Below are 14,155 nucleotides of genomic sequence, written 5' to 3'. Positions count from 1 at the left end.
TCCTAGGTCTGCTCTATGACTGAGTTCTTGTCCTTCTCTATGTAGTTCTCCCTGACCCTTCCACAGCTGAGATCACTAATTGTAATTGAGTCCTCATGGGGGGATGGAAGGGATCAGTGCTAGGTCATAGGCAAGAATGAGCCTCACTCTCTTAAAGGGCCAGCCAATCTATGACATGATGCGCTGCACCTGAGAGCTCACTAGTGCAGCATCCAAAGTTAGTGGACAATTTTGAAAACTTTAGTCTAAGGGCATGTATACATGCAGGGTAATGCGCCCGACAGGGCAGTGATTTCTAAAGCACACTGATGTGTTGCACTTTAATTGGTCCATGTAGATGCTGTTGGTGCAGGTTAAGTGTTCCCTAGGGCACTTTAACACAGGACTGTTTCAAGCAGCTCTACCTTAAAGCACAGGAGAGACCATTAGACATACATCCACAGGATCCACTTGGACCAATTAACATGCAACATGTTAGCGAGCTTTAGAAATCACACCCCCGTAGCGTGCATCCGTGGCACCTGCAGCCTTATGTACATTATGCTCAGATCAGACCATGGCTGCCCAGAGGAGGTGTGAGGGTCAGTTTGCCCCAGGCCCTGTTTGATCAGACCCCTAACTGCATGGCGCTGCAAACTGGAGCACCAGATTGCAACAGCATTCCCTGAAATTTGACCTGGCGGCCCCCCTGTTACAACCTGAGTGGTGCCACAAAAAAGTAAAGTGAGCGATGCAGCTGTGTGTATTGTACCATGTCAAACATTTCTGGGGGCACCCCAGTGCGCATTATCCCACCCTGTAAATAAGCCCTACATGACATTCCTGAGGACACAATGTGAGTCCCTGGCACAGCTGGGACTAGAACCCAGGAGTCCAGTGTCTGGTCCCCTACTCTAATCACTAGGCACACTCTCTCCCTCTCTCTGACTGGAGACCCAGGGATGTTTTTATTCCCCTTTGGTTCTCTGTCAGTGTAGTTCTGAGCAGATGGGTTTAAAGGACACTTGTCCATACTGCTTTGTATTTTTTAAATTATTCTTTCCTACGTTCCTCCTGTTACATTTTATCTCCAGCACGATCTAAAGCAACAGCTATTGAGCCTGCCTCTAAATCTGATCAAACTCGTGCTCTCCCTGTGGCGATAGGGGAAAATCTTTACTGCCAGTCTCTCTGCTGCCTTACCTCCTGACACAATATTATTTCATCGTAACCTGTCCAGTGAGCAGTTTGCCTCCTTGGCCACAGCACAGTCTCTGTACAAAGCCTGCTCTATTGATTCTGACACTGCGCTGGTGCGCACAGGGCGATTCCAGGAGATGAGGGATCGATGAGAGCATAATTGCTCCCTTGCGGCCAGAACCAGGGAAGGGATGGGGAAAGGGCATGGGCATACGAGCGCGGCTGAGGGAAGCGGATGCTGTTACTGGAGCTTCTCTCCGGCACACAGGGTGCCCTGCTGCAGGACAGGGTGAACACAAGAACTCCTAGGCTCAGCTGCCTTAGGCAGCGATCGTGGGTCATTCCAGCAGCATTGAGTCTGCACGGACTTTGGGACTAGCAAAAAACAGCCAAAAGGGAATGGGAACAGATAGGGGTTTGGTTCCAGGAAAGGAGTACTGAGGGCAGGGATGACTGGGGAGAACTAGACTGCAGAGCAAATATTCCTCCAAAGAGCTGGTGCAAACTAGTGCCTAAATCAGCACCGCTCAAATATTCTTCAGACAGACAACGGGCTGCAGGGACTACTTGCCAGTACTTGCCCTCAGGCTGCACCTAATGCCATACAATGGAGCCAGCTACAGGTGTTCACATCTTTAATATGGAGCCTGCAGTGACTACAGTTCCCAGAATACAATGCTTCAGGGCATGCTAGGACCAGCAGTCTCTGTAGTCTACACCTCTGTATTAATGATAAACATAGGTCTCTTCAGTCCCAATCAGGCCATCCAGCCCAACATCTCATCTCTGAAGACTGCCAATATTCTATGTTTTAGAGGAAGCTGTAAATCCCACATTGTGAACCATTATGTAACAAGCCACCCATGGAAAAATATCCCAAGCATGATTAGCTAATGTTCTATGCTTGTTAAAACTTCTCTATGGTAACTGCCAATATTATTCCTGACCATATAAATGGATAATCCTGTCTGGAATCCTATTAATCTCTACAACAAATCACAGATTGGTAACATATTCTTTCTATTCTCTTTAAACTTGTTTCACTCAATGCTGCCATTGTTCTCGTATTATGACTTTTGGTAAATAAGCAACCCTGATTTCCCTTCTTTCTCCCATCATTATTTTATATAATTCGATCGTGTCCCTCCCCACAAATCTAACAGTCCTTATCTTTTCCATCTCTCTTGATATGCAAGCCTTTCTGGGCTTCTTATCATTTCTATTGCCCTGAAAGACTGCAGGCTACATTGGCCACACTTGGACCTAAACAATTTTTTTCTGTAATGTTTTCATTCTCAGTGCTGCCTGTCGGATTAGAAATCAACTGTATCGTTTAACTTCAAATCTCAGTCACTAAACTTCTCAATTCATCCACACACAGGAATCGATTCCACATGTTCAGATCATATATGGCCTGTCTCTTGTAAGCATCTAACAACGATATAATGGACCCAGCCGCATCAGGCCTTGATGTTATTGGGTTACCCAAGTATTTTTCCCTTTTGTGAGTCCTCTGTGTTGGTTTTATCATATTACTGAGTTTTCTTTCAGAAGAGGGATTCAGCCCCTGCATGGGATTGAAAATGTTAAAGGGGCATTGTCCAGTGGTGTGAGACAAATTCTTGCTCTGACACTGACTCGCTGTGTGGTCTTGGGTAACTCAGTTCCCTGCTCTGTGCCTCAGTTTCTCCACCAGTAAAACAAATCTCATGATATACATATTACCATAGTTAATCATGTTGGGTAAAAAGGAAAGGTCCCTATTCCTTGCAATCTCAATTAAACTGAACGCAGTAGATTTGTCAGGAGGGTTCGGGGAGCAAGACGTCAATACGTACAAGGGAACAACTTCATCCCTGGTGTAACTGAAAGTACACAAGGAAGAACTCTGACTCAGGGACGAGAGAATAGCTGTTGGAGGAGGGTAGCTATTCCTTACACAGCAGATCTTTTGAGCTGATCAGTTCCACATGTTGGCTGGGTTTTATTTGTTCTCATTTAACTTCATATTTATTATTTGAATTTTCTCTCTTGGATTATCGCCCAAGTGATCATACCCACAAGAGATGCTTTATTATGTAAATCTCATTATCCCCATTTGACAGATGGGAAAACATGTGTAAAGAGCGAGAGAGGGAGAGTAACTTGCACAAGATCAGACAGTCAGTCTGTGGCAGAGCCAGGAGCAGAACCCAAGTCTCTAGGGTCCCAAGCATGCCCAGTTCACTGGACTGCACTGCTTCTCTACTTCTTCCAGGGAGGATTATTTGGATGAAGTTTGTACAGTGCTTTGAAGATGAAAAGCACAAAGTATTATTATCTCTTAGTAGCAGTATGGCGCCTAGCTCATAGTCTAGAATATCAGAAGCTCCAGGTAAGGCAGGATCTCAAAAATGCATAAACATGGCATTGCTTGGGCCATTAAAACATCTATTGATCCTTCCAAGAGTGGATGCATCCAAACACCTTGAACTACAGAAAAGTTCAGATCCAGGATAGGCTGGAGTTTCAGTGCAGAAGGAGCTCCTTCCCCAAGGCAGAGAAGAAGAGGCTCAACAGGCAGGTACAGGAATAAACAGAGAGAGTCTATAGCTTTCCATGCTAAGACTCCAGAACATTTTTACTACAGCAATGACTAAAGGAGAATTAATGCCTGACATGGTGCTCTTGTTGTGTCTGTGTTCGTGGGTGATGCTCCATCACTGACACAGCCTGTTTACACTTCCAGCTTTAGAGAGTCATATGGGGAGTAAATCCAAGTGATTTATTGTCTAAACACCTGGTGACAGCTGGGTGCTTTCCTGTGCTCACACAGGTAGGGCTGGAGCATTTAATCTCACCTCCAATCAATCACCAAGAGCCACAAATGCATACTCATGCCAGCAATGCCCTGGCAGGGGAGGTGGTGATAGTCCAGTGGGGTGCAGAGGGCGAGGGGCTGGGATAAATTGGAAAGTGATCGTTTCAGCGTGTTCACTTTGCAGCAGGGAATAATCTGAGCTACAAAGTTTGGATCCAAATACAAACTTCTCCAGAGCTAGTCGCAAAACAGAAACAGATCGAGATTCAGACTTTCCCTGACTGTGTGGGATTTGGAATTGAAGTTCTCACCTAAGACCACCTCTGCTTAGCAGCTTAACTCAATGGACTTTTGCCCCCACCTACCGGGACATTTCCAAGAGCGAGGATGCCTAGCTCAACATCTGCATGGAGTGCTGCTATCGTGGGCTAATTTTCAACCCTTGCTCCAGAGGTGGATGCTGCCTGCAGACCACCTGTGGGCTCAGGTGGAATCTTCCCTGGGACAATGTGGGAACCTGCTTGCTGGAGAAGTATGGACACCTTTGTACGTTAGGCCTACTGGACAAATACATTGTACATCGTCATCTTGTTGCATCACAATGTCAGAAATGACCCTTTGTCCCACTGATGATGCAGAGTCCTGACATCGCCACTAAATGTTTTGATGTGATGACATCCCAGCAGTCCTCACATATTTTCAAGCACTTCCATGTCCTGAAAGCTCAGCTTGCAGGATGCTGGCTGGCCTCCCTTCAAAACCAAGTGCTGACCGACGCCCCAATTGGTGGGCACCCAACCAGCTGTGTACCTGTGGTCACTGGCCTTTTCACTTCCTAGATACCTAGAAGCTAGGCAGCAGTGTACCAAAGTAAGAATTGTGAATGGCCTGTCAGTGCTGCCACTCACTCCACAGATCTCAGGGTCTCTCTGCCAATATCACTATGTAGGGGATGACTGGCTCAGAAAAGTCCCATGAACCTGCCAGACCTTCATCCATCGCTAGAGCCAATCCTCCTTGTAAGTGCTGCTTCTCACTTCCTGGTTCTGACAGTGACAGGAAATGGAGGAACCAAAATTCCATCACCATCTTTCAGAGTAGCAGCCGTGTTAGTCTGTATTCGCAAAAAGAAAAGGAGGACTTGTGGCACCTTAGAGACTAACCAATTTATCTGAGCATAAGCTTTCGTGAGCTACAGCTCACTTCATCGGATGCAGTCAGTGGAAAATACAGTGGGGAGATTTATATACGCAGAGAACATGAAACAATGGTGTTATCATACACACTGTAAGGAGAGTGATCAGGTAAGGCGAGCTAATACCAGCAGGAGAGCGAGGGGGTGGGCAGAGAAAACTTTTTGTAGTGATAATCAGTGGGCCATTTCCAGCAGTTGACAAGAACGTCTGAGGAACAATGGGGGGGGGGAGGGAAATAGTTTTATTTTGTGTAATGACCCATCCACTCCCAGTCTCTATTCAAGCCTAAGTTAATTGTATCCAGTTTGCAAATTAATTCCAGTTCAGCAGTCTCTCCTGGGAGTCTGTTTTTGAAGTCTTTTTGTTGTAATAATGCGACTTTTAGGTCTGTAATCGAGTGACCAAAGAGATTGAAGTGTTCTCCGACTGGTTTATGAATGTTATAATTCTTGACGTCTGATTTGTGTCCATTTATTCTTTTACGTAGAGATTGTCCAGTTTGACCAATGTACATGGCAGAGGGGCACTGCTGGCACATGATGGCATATATCACATTGGTAGATGTGCAGGTGAACGAGCCTCTGATAGTGTGGCTGATGTGAGTAGGCCCTGTGATGGTGTCCCCTGAATAGATATGTGGACACAGTTGGCAACGGGCTTTGTTGCAAGGATAGGTTCCTGGGTTAGTGGTTCTGTTGTGTGGTGTGTGGTTGCTGGTGAGTATTTGCTTCAGGTAGAGGGGCTATCTGTAAGCAAGGACTGGCCTGTTTCCCAAGATCTGTGAGAGTGATGGGTCGTCCTTCTGGATAAGTTGTAGATCCTTGATGATGCGTTGGAGAAGTTTTAGTTGGGGGCTGAAGGTGATGGCTAGTGGCGTTCTGTTATTTTCTTTGTTGGGCCTGTCCTGTAGTAGGGGACTTCTGGGTACTCTTCTGGCTCTGTCAATCTGTTTCTTCACTTCAGCAGATGGGTATTATAGTTGTAACAATGCTTGATAGAGATCTTGTAGGTGTTTGTCTCTGAGACAAAGGAGGTGCTGTCGTCATCACGAATAGGTTGGAATATGAACAAGAGGCTGCTCGGCAGCTCTCCAACACCACTTTCTACAAGCCATTACCCTCTGATCCCACTGAGGGTTACCAAAAGAAACTACAGCATTTGCTCAAGAAACTCCCTGAAAAAGCACAAGAACAAATCCGCACAGACACACCCCTGGAACCCCGACGTGGGGTATTCTATCTGCTACCCAAGATCCACAAACCTGGAAATCCTGGGCGCCCCATCATCTCAGACATTGGCACCCTGACAGCAGGATTGTCTGGCTATGTAGACTTCCTCCTCAGGCCCTATGCTCTCCTGCTGGTATTAGCTCATCTTAAGTGATCACTCTCCTTACAGTGTGTATGGTAACACCCATTGTTTCATGTTCTCTGTGTATATAAATCTCCGCACTGTATTTTCCACTGAATGTATCCGATGAAGTGAGCTGTAGCTCACGAAAGCTTATGCTCAAATAAATGTGTTAGTCTCTAAGGTGCCACAAGTCTTCCTTTTCTTATCACTATCTTTATGGTCCAAGCTGGAAGCACCATGAATCCTGCCAAAGAGAATCTGGTTTGGGGAAATTCCCAGTTTGAGGGAATATAGCAGCTTCCAGCCATTGCTTACAGTGTAGGCTGGGGCCTAGAGATGGATTGCATGTTGGTGGATACTCCCAGAGGCACTTGACCAAAGGCAAGCACACGACCTCCTGTGGCCCTTGCTATCCCATTACATGGGATGCAGCATGCTCTGCCACCTAGCTCCACTGTTGGGTGGAGAGAGGGATATGTCCCCGCCCTTGCTTTGCCCTTCCTACTTTGGGGAACCTGTCACTCTGTCTGCACTAGATCCCCACCCCCCACATATTGGGGGCAGAAGGACATGAATTGTGCCCAGCCCCTACACAAGAGGGCAAATGGCTTCTTCTCCCTATTCACCTCCCTCACTACACTGTGGGTTAGGCTGGCACGATCCAGCCCATGTGTGGAGATAGTTTGGATAAGCAGAGACACCTGACAAAGCAAAATGTTTTACAATTACATTTCCAACTTTTCCAAGCTTCAGGCAAGTCGGGAGAGGACAGGAATTGGGAGACAGTGTCACTTCATGTTCTGGGCGAAGGTCAGGTTTGTTATTATTTTATCCAAGCTCATTCACCCGTCCTGAATTCTTCCCAGAGTCACAGACAGTCTCGCTACACTGCAGTCACGAGGTGTGATTGCAGCGCGTGCAGATGTACCCGAGCTGGCTTTAATGTAGCATGCTCGGGTAGCAGAGCAGTGAAGTCACAGAAGGACAGGCTGCATCACAAGTTACACAAGCTGCCCCCCACTGCCCCATAATGACTAGAATGGCTACCCCATGCTGAAGCCTGAGCTGCCATGTCGTCACTGCTCCGATAACTAAATCAAAGCTAGCTCAGGTATGTCTACGTGAGTTGCAATCAAACCCCGCGATTGCAGTGTGGATGTGCCCCGAGTCACTCTTTCTGATGCTTAAAACATCAAGCCAAAGAATTCCCTCATCAAACCTCTGGGTTGTGAGAAAGCACAGGCAATGGAGTGCTCTGTGAAACTCACAGCATTTTCCATCATACGCTCACCTCCTGCCTCCAGGCTGAGCTCACAGCAAAGAGAAACTGCCATCATCTGTAACTGAGATGCACTATTGCGGACATCATGGAGGGGGAACAAAGGCAAAACGCAATGGTCGTCCACAGAGTCCCTTTTCTGAAGCTCCTGACAATACATAGCACTTATACGGTGCTTTCCATCCTTAGATCTCAAAGCAACTAACTTCGCTGCCAAGCTGAGCTTGGAAAGGACGTTTCCATGTACCTCAGTCCCAGAAAGATATTGACACATCAGAGGGACTTCAGAGAAAAGCAACATAAATGATGAAGAAAGTCTGGATCTGATTTACAAGATAAAATTAAAAGAGTTCAAGTTATATATACAGCATGGCTGGAGTGGGCACCTTAGAAACATACCTGATAGTAACTAATAGTGATTGATAGCAATTATTTAAATCATAATAAAAAGACAAGTGAGTGAGAGACATGGCAGTTGTCTAGAAGCCCTGGAAGGGAGTACACACCAAAGAGAGGGTTGTATAAGGGGGCATAACTGGGAGTAATGGGATGAACATAAAACAGTGAAAATCTAGGCTGGATATCAGAGTGCATATTACATGACTCACCATCCTAAAACAACCCCTCACAGAAAGACCCAGCATTGCACCCGCTCTGCCTCAGTTTCCCCACAACAATCTCCACCCTACTCCCACTGTAAAGGTGATTTGTCAGTGACTCGACCCTTCAGCAAAGTCATGAACAAAAGGGCAGCCTTCCCAGGGAACCCAAGTCTGAAAACAACACCCAAAGACAAGCAACTCTGGCCCCACTAGGCTCAGCTGGCAGTCCCCTTTCTTATAGCAATGGCCTGGCTCAAGTCCCAAAACATCAAAGCACAAAATCTTTGTCCCAGTCCCAAACTGTGCCCCTTCTCTCCTTCCCATGGAGTCTGTCTTCTCTCCTCTAATTCAGGCATTCCTCTGCCCACCCTCTGGGCTCAGCTTCCACCCTGCCTGGGCTCCTTACCATCTCCTCTCAGCCATTCCTGTGCTCTTTCACATCATTCCCTGCTCTTTCCCAAACAGCCAGTCCCAGGCATTCCTGCTTAAGAGTCTTTTACAGACCTCTGCCTGCCTTTTGCACTCATCTAGCTCCTCACAACCTTCCACTCTCCAGCCAGCTCACTACTGCGGGGCTTCCTTCCTCTTAAGTCCAAGTCCAGCACAGGTGCAGCAGGACAGGGCTAACGGAACAGAGCCAATTGTCCCGACGCCTTCTGGCCCTTAAAGGGGCAGGCCTCCCTGGTACAACTTCGTAACAGCAATCTATTAGGAATAGTAGAATTATCTCTTATGGCAGGGATTTGAACTGTAGGAGTAACTTCATTCACTAGCTGTAAGCAGCAAGCTGTTACAGTTCCTCGGGCCAGCTGATAGAGGGAGACAATCACCCACTAACCCAATGTATTACATGGGTATAAACGGGAGCACATGCGGCCCCTGTTAAAAGAGTGGGAGAGCTGCCACTGTATTCCAGACAAACTAGCTATACAGCCTTGTAGGGACTCAGCACTGAGTTCACACTCTTCATTACAGCACGTTAGAGAAATCCAAAAATAGATCTAGATTAATAGATTAGATGGGCAAACAGACTCCAGCTGCAGTGTCACCCTCCTGCTCCAAAGCCTCTTCCAGAATTAGCGGTAGCTTTGTTGCAATTCAGTCCTTCAAGCTTTTCTGAGACCTGGGGTGAGACTGCTGTGGTGGCTGTGAGAATGATTGCGTCCGTGGAGCAGGGAAGTGAGAATCCCTTCTCATGGCTTCCATCACTGTGAGGGGCACATTGTCAGATTGGGTCATGATTTGTTTCTGTGAAGCTGGGTGACCAGAACCACTTGCGTGTGCAATTTGTACACCGTGCACACTCAGGACTCACCCTACCACACCAACTTTAATTCAAGTACTATCAGCCTCAGTGCACACCTAAGGAACTGGAAATCAGACTACAATGCACAACCTTAAACTACCCTTCCCATGCTACATGATTTAATCATTTAATAACAATTATGGTCTGAAAATTACAGTTATACCGTATGGGAGCCAGGAAAAGAATGCAAAGCTGATTATGTACTCCAAATACCTTGGCTAGAGAGAAACACAGACAAGCATCTATTATAGATTGATATTAAGGGCTAGATCTTTAGCTGGTGTAAATGGGCAAAGTGCCATTGAAGTCAATGGAGCCACATTGATTTACGCCAGCTAATGATGGGGCCTTGTGACTTTAAAATAATCTGCTCAACGACAGTATCCATATTCCTTAACAAAACCATATACCAGTGCATGGAGGATGTACATTCAAAGAAGGTTGCATAACAATCTAACAAATTAACAGATTGGAGTTAAGGTTGTGTATTGCACTGTGATGGTCAGTTCTTTGATGTGTGCAGTGAGGATGATAGTATTGTTGATGTGAAAGTAAATGTGTTAGAGAGGGTACTGGTGTGTGGGTATGCTCGCAGATCGATATTGGATGTGAATGCTGCCTTAATTTATTATATCTTTGTTTTTGAGGGGTTGTGTTGTGGGGAAGTATACTCGAGCAGCCTTAATATAAGCTATCAGCATTTGTTGTGGGGGAATATACATGTCTGTATAAAATGGATCATGGCTCTGATTCTTAGGCAGGCTTCAACTCACTCTCCAATACTGCAAGTGCTGCCTTGCACCCATAATTAAATGCAGACACAGCATGCGTACAGCTATTTGTGCCCACAGCTACAGCCATTTACACACCCGTCTGCTTTGAGCATGCAATCAGGTAGCTATGTGCAATTGTGAGTACTGATAATTGTGGGTGCAGTTTTGCATTCACATCTAATTAGAAATGCAAAATTGTGCCCACATCGGAGGCTGTGTTTGAAAATTTAGGCCTAATGAGAAAAAATGTGGCCTATTTCATAACACTCTCAATAGCATGCAATACTTTCCCTTTTTGCCCAGTGCATCTCTGGGAGTGCAGGAGACTAGGTCTCCAGCCTCTGTAGATAATGGGGATGTAAGAGCCCTCCAACCTTGACCCCCTTCCTCTCCCCCCCGTTCCAAGCAGTGCTTTTGTCACACTCAGCTCGTGCATTGTGGTTTCCAGGCAAATTTCCACTTGGTGCTCAGAGAGCTGAAACCTTTAGATTAATCCCAGATCTGTCAGCCGCCATCATTTTCAAGCAGGGCTCCGAGCTCTAGGAGACTCAGTTACTTTCTCCAGCACTGAGCAGCCGTAAGCCTCTCGCTATCTCAGTGAGTGGACACCTCTATTCCTTTCCCACCCTTTCCCAAGATGACCCTGGATTTTTGGCTGTTCTGACTCCACCAGGATTCTCCTGGAACCGAGCTAGCATTCCTCTCCTCTCGCTCCATACATTTCAGCTTGGTCTTTGTGGCTAAGTAAGTCCAGCTATTAGCCAAATGCCTCCATCACCACCTTTTCACTCCCCCGCATGCTGCCACCATCCCCATACAACCCTCATACCTCATTCCTGCAACTGCAGCCCACCTATCTGATGTAGGTGCGAAAATCAGCCCTGGGCCCAATTACCCCAGCTGGGAACTGCTCAGATGTTTCCCTGGTATATGAACACGCCTGGCAGGCTGAACTTGAGGCCTTGTGTAAGGGACTGTTGCCCCCTTATTAACATACAGTGCGGGTGTTTTGGTGGGCTCGCTCCCAGTATTAAAAAGGGGGGTCTACGGGAAATCAGGACCCGGAGACCGATAGTCCCCAGGAACAATGGGGAGAGGCCAATGCTCCAGGTCAGCCTGAATGAGAGGGTGGGCAGGCTAATCAGGGAATCAGGAGGCCAGGGAGGTCCTGTCCTGAATTGGAATTGAGCTGGAATTGCCTGAGTCAGACAGAGTGGGGCCGAGCTAAAGAGAAAGCAGGGGTGCAAGCTGAGCTGGGGAGCAGAGCCGTGCCAGATCCAGAGAGAGCAGACCCTGTCCTGGCAGCAGAGCTGCAGACCCAAAGCCAGAGGCCAGCCCAGAGAGAGCAGACTTGCCCTGGGAGGAGAGCTGCAGCAACCAGAGCCAGAGGGGCCAGAAAAGCCCCCCAGGAAGCAGGTCAGTGCTGGGAGCAGAGTCACAGAAGCAGGCTGCAGAGCAGACCTGTCCTGGGAGCAGAGCAACAGCAACCAGAGGCAGAGGGGCCAAAGAAGCAGCCCAGGGAGCTGGAGGCAGAGCAGCAGTAGCACAGAGACAGAGTGGTGAAGCTGGGGCTGGAGCAGTCCGGAGCTGGGTGCGGTGAGCAGCTGGGGAGACCGAGGGGGACCCTGGGCAGCAGGCCCTGCACAGGGAGACGCCTCAGGCAAGGGGCTCTGCAGGCCAGGCTTGGATCGTAACCCCGACAGGGCGGGGGCGACACTGGGAAGAAGGGTCCTACCACTTAGAGCCTGAGAGCGTGTGGCCACCACCAGAGCAAGTGTCCAGCCCACAGCATCCCTGCAGCACAGCCAGGGCCTGAGAAGGCGGCCTGGGACTTACAAGGAACAGACTGTGAACTGCCCGGACGTTCCAAAGACACTGTTTGTGATGTTCCCTGCCACAGAGCAGGTTGATGTATTTCCTTTAACCTTTCCCATTTTTCCTTATTCTTTTTAAAATTAATTGTTGATTAAATAACTGGCATTTGCTTTAACTTGTATGTAATGGTCAGTGGGTCAGAGAGGTGCCCAATGCAGAGAGAGTACCCCCGAGTGGGGACACCCTAGCCCCTGTCCTAGGTGACCACAGCAAGGCTGGGGGTCAAGCCCCCCAGGAATCCTGGGCCCAGCCTTATTGGGGTTATGAGGACTCTGTCAGACAGGATAGTGGAAAGGGAGTCCTCAAGAGCAGGGAGGCCACTGGGTAAAGGAAGTGGGAGTGAGGACTCAGATTCTTTCGCTAGCCCACATCACCGGGGTAGTGCAGAAGCCAGGAAAGTTCCCCACAATAGCGGGACTATTCCCCCGCTTACACTTGCTCAAATGTGGCTTTGGTTAAACTGCACCTCAGTGACTATTTGTAGGGGACAGCAGCCCAAGAGACCCCACCACACACCAGTTATCTATCCCCTGGCACCAGAATGAGGCTGAATATGTCTCAGCCAGGGAATTCCCATCCCTCCCTACCGCTTTTCTCAGTATTTTTCAGGGGCTGGAGTCGAATCTGTTCTACGCACTGAAGGTTGCTATTTATGTGGGGCCACAGCTTTCTGCAGCTCCCCCATACATGCATGTTCCATGGGGATTTTGAGCACAGCTCTCTGCCAAGCCATATCTGCTGAGGACTCTGTGGAGCTATCCCAATGCCAGTCGGACCATTGTAGGCTGCAGATCTGACCCTCTGGCACAAGCAGAAAGGAAACAGGGCTTGGTTTACTTATCACTCATTAATCACCAGCTCCATGCTGTACAAAGCATAGGGCAAGACACAGTGGCTACTTAAATCACACTCATGACTTGGCACATGGGCCACTCCCTTGACCACAACTTGGTCTGAGTAACTGGTCTACTCCACATGATCCACAGTGGGGATGGTGCGGGAGGAGGATAAATTATCCTCCTTCATGCCAGGCCGCAGAATGGGAGTGGAACTACCCAGCAGGAAGCTGAAGCCCGCAGTACCCGCGGTGACTGGTTCTCTCCCCCTACACAGAGGGAATGGCTGTTGGAGCTACACAGTCATAGCTCCACCAGGCCCACACTCACTCCCCCAAAGAAACAAGCCTACGTGCTGGGTGCAGGTACAAGGACCTGGCATGCAGCACACTGAGTGTGGCACCCCGGCAGGGATCCCCTCTCCACCAGGGAACTTTTGCTGGGTCAGGGCCCTCCACGTCTGTGGCAGGCCTGGGTATAGATCCCATCTGTGTCAGTGGGATATTGCGTAGAGGGAAAATAATGCTGCTGAGAGCGCGTGGGATGGATAAGCAGAAATAAAGTAGAGCCACCTGCGGGAAGGTCTGTTGATCAGCCGAGAATCTTTAGGAGCGGAAAGCAAGCAGGGTAACATGCCCAAAGAGTCCCACACAGCCACTGCCTCGGAGCCCAGGCACTCTTCCAGAGCCCTTCCCTGTGCACATTTGTTCAGAGGACAGGAAAGGAAACCTGGATTAACCCCTTGTGCACAGGGGACAAGGTTGTGCCCCTGTGAACAGCTACAGATGAAATAGTGACTCCAGGGCGAGGGCACTGAGCGTCTGCGTTCAGTATCGACCAGCCCTTTGCATTCTCTCCAAGGAGTCTCCAGTATCCTCTCTCTTTCCCCGCATTTTCTGCCGCGTGCTTTTCACAGGCCAGTGTGTCAGATGTTCTAAGCAGGGCTAGAATAGGCG

Source organism: Lepidochelys kempii, chromosome 6, assembly GCF_965140265.1.
Source record: "Lepidochelys kempii isolate rLepKem1 chromosome 6, rLepKem1.hap2, whole genome shotgun sequence".
NCBI classification, from domain to species: Eukaryota; Metazoa; Chordata; order Testudines; family Cheloniidae; genus Lepidochelys; species Lepidochelys kempii.
Note: the sequence above shows the minus strand (reverse complement) of the source record.